Genomic DNA, 3,420 nt, shown 5'->3' on the forward strand with positions numbered 1-3,420 from the left:
TGAGGGCGGCGGCGCCCGTGCTGTGCTCAAAGAGCCTGCCCTCTGCCCTGCAGGGGCTCCTGCCTCCTGGATGGGACGGCCCTCTGGTGAGGCCAGGGCGGTCCACCCTGGCACCCACATGACGGCAGTGTCACTGGGATTGTGGCCCCGAGAGGCCCCCCAACAGCTGGACACACCTCAGGGCCATGAGCTGTGACAGGTCCTGCCCCCGGAGGCTCTGCCAGCACCCGAGGCCCTGCTCCCAGCTGCTGGCCAAAGAAACCCAGGCCCGGGGCGGGGTGGGGGGGGGGCAGGCCTCCGACCACCCACCCCTTGACACAATGAGCAAACTGCTCAAGGGCATTAGGATCCAGAGCCAGGCAGTCTGAGGAAACCCCCGGAAGATCAGTCAGGGGGCTGGGGGGGGAGCCTGGTGGAGTCCTCCCTGCCCCATGAATAATTCATGCCATGGAGGATTCCCAGGTCTGGCGCCAGTCCCTCCACCAGCCCAGCCCCAGTTCTGAAGGCCAAGTAACAGCCAATGGGAGGGGGAGGCAGGGAGGCAGGGGGAGGCAGGGGGAGAGGGGACCGAACAGATAGTGTCTCGAGGAGGACACGGAGGGTCAGGGTGGCCCCTGGTCTGACCTGGTTGGGGGTGGACGGACTGCTATGCCAGTGGATCTCCATGGCAACTGGCCAAGATGCCACTGATGAAGAGTGAGGAACCCAAGGCTGTCTGGACTCTCCCGGGTAAGAGGCCCTTGGCTCATGGCACGCAGCCGGAACCCCGCTCGGGGAATCTAGAACTGGGCACTGCCCTTGCTCAGGGCAGACTGGTTGCATTTCCTGTGTGTGAAAGGCTGTGCTGGGGGCAGCGGGGGCCGCCCATAGCCCCCAGACCCCTGCCTGGGTCTCCAGCAGACGCCGCCCAGGGCTGAGCCGCAGGCCGAGGCCCCGCCCACCACCCAGGATGCCCTCCTTGGATTTTTGTTTCTGTTTTTCCTGTTCTTGGCTGCTTTCATGGTCTCAAGTCGACTGCCTCATTTATAAAGTCTAAACTATGGCGACAGGGAAAAACTCAGTGATTGACAGGGATTGGGGGGCGGGAGGGATGAATGGGGGGAGCACAGAGGATTTTCAGGGCAGAGGAACTACTGTGCACGACACTTCAGTGGTGGATGCCGGTCCAAACCCACTGAATGCACACCACCAGGAGTGAGCCCTGATGTACACTCAGGACTTTGGGTGAGGCTGACGTGTCTGTGTGGGGTGTAGGTCCGTCGGTTGTGACAAAGGCACCGCTCTGACAGTGGGGAGGCTGTATGTATGTAGGGGCAGCGGAAATGGGAAATCTCTGTACTCTCCGCCCAGCTTTTCTGGGAACCTAGAACTGCTCTAAAAAATAAAGTCTATTTTAAAAAAAAAAAAAAGCATAAATATGCCTGGAAGTTCTTTGTCTTTCCCCAAAATGCAAGTGTATGTTCGTCAACAAGATACTGTGTGTTTATTTTAATTTTTCAATCTTTGCAAACATCCCTCTAGCGACTGTATGATTTGTTCTCATTCTGTCCAAGACAGTGAAGGGCATCTCGGGGGCGGGTGTCCCTCCCTGCCCCTCATGACCTCCAGGGAGAGAGAGGCCCAGGGAGAGCACAGGAGGGGTCCCCCCAAGCCTAGAGGAAGTGCCCCAAGGCTCCACCTGGCTCAGCTTCCTGGAGACTCCCCCCAGCACCCTCTTCTCTCACTCCACTTTCCATCCTTCCAGAAGCTTCCCTGACTCTGCCCCACCACCCAGGGCCTGGCAGAGGCAGGTCCAGGTTTTCTGGGCCTGATGCTTACACATTTTAAGTCACGACTTTAAGAAAAAGAATACAAAATTATATCCACGTGATGTAGGTGCAAAAGTGACTATTTAGAATGAGAAAAAAAATCACAGCGAAGGACAAATTTTAAATGCCGTACTGAGGGCAAAATCCAAAAATATGACCAACTTTCATCAGTTAATCGACAGATCTGTATAATTCCCTTTTTTTCTACATTTTCAACTGGATCCTGTGATTGTCTTTTCGTGTGACAAGGACATTATAATATTTCCTATAAAGAGAGTAAAAAGATAATTCAGGCTTTCCTATCACATGGTTGATCATAATTTTTTTCTAACTAATAGAAAAGTTTCTTTACTGATGACGTCAAGCATGTTTTTAGCATCATCAAATTTAGGAAAACCTCTGCCGAGGTGTTCTGTCCTGTCTTTATATGAGCTGCCAGATTTGGAGGAGCGTTCCATAGACAAGCTCTGGCTGTGTTCCCAAGCCCTGTCTCTCCTGTGCCGTGCACAGACCTTCTGGGACCCAGAACCGCCGGACGTGCTGGGGTCCAGATCCAACATCTGACCCTGCAGCCTGTGTGTCATGGTCACTGGGGCTGGGACACCAGGGGTAGAATGCTGACAACTGAGGTGTACCCTGTAGACCATCAGTACAGACATCCCACTACACCCCAGCAAGGCGTGGCCCAACTCTGTCCCCATACACCTGGGCCTCCTGCAAGGCTCCAGAGAGGACATGCATGGGGTGGGGAGGGGTCCAGAGTGGAGGAGTGAGGTCATAACCGCTTGTCCTGGAGCATCTCACTACTGCAAACCTTATGCCGACCCGGGAGGGCCCAGGGCCCACACTTCCCCTGTCCAAGGCCCTGCCTGTGCCTCATTCGGGGAGCGTCGCCCAGAAACAGCACATGCAGCTAAGGGAGGGCGCCCTGGATGTGCGGACAGGCCAGCGGGAAACCGCCACCAGAGGGCAAAGTCTTTGGTCTCTTCAGCTCCAGTGGATTTTGCGCCCAGCTCTTCAAGAAAAGCCCAGCCCGGGTCTGCAGGTGGCACATAGTAGGTGCGTCTGGATCTGGAGACCGTGGTCCGCGGGCAGTGGATGGGTCCCCTACCCTGCCTCCCTTGAATGAGGGTGACAGTCGCCCACGCAGAGCGTGAGAGGCCCCCCCTGGAGAGCAGTGCCCCCCACTGCACAGCAGGGTGAGCAGGGAGAGATGGGAGCAGGCGTTGAGTGGGGCTGTGCCAGGGGGCCTGTCACACGCAGATCGGGGACAGCGTCCGGGCCGGGAAAGGAGGAATCGAGGCGGGGTCCTTGAGTGCAGGAAGGGAAGGCCAGCCAAGGGCGCCCCGGTGCTCTGCCCACATCCTCCTGAAGGCTAATGGCTAACGGGATTGAGAGGCAGGGAGGCCAGCCCAGGCGTCAGTGGCGAGGTGACCGGGCGTCCGGGTGGAGAGAGCCCTGGGCTTCCGTCCCCATGACTTTGCTGGGTGGGGGGGGGGCGGGGGGGCGCCCCCCCCCTGCCGGTTCGTGCCCCGGTCAGGGAGGATCCCACGTGCCGCGGAGCGGCTGGGCCCGTGAGCCATGGCCACTGAGCCTGCGCGTCCGGAGCCTG

Source organism: Lipotes vexillifer, unplaced genomic scaffold (genome assembly GCF_000442215.2).
Source record: "Lipotes vexillifer unplaced genomic scaffold, Lipotes_vexillifer_v1.1 scaffold1761, whole genome shotgun sequence".
In the NCBI taxonomy this organism is placed as follows: Eukaryota; Metazoa; Chordata; class Mammalia; order Artiodactyla; family Lipotidae; genus Lipotes; species Lipotes vexillifer.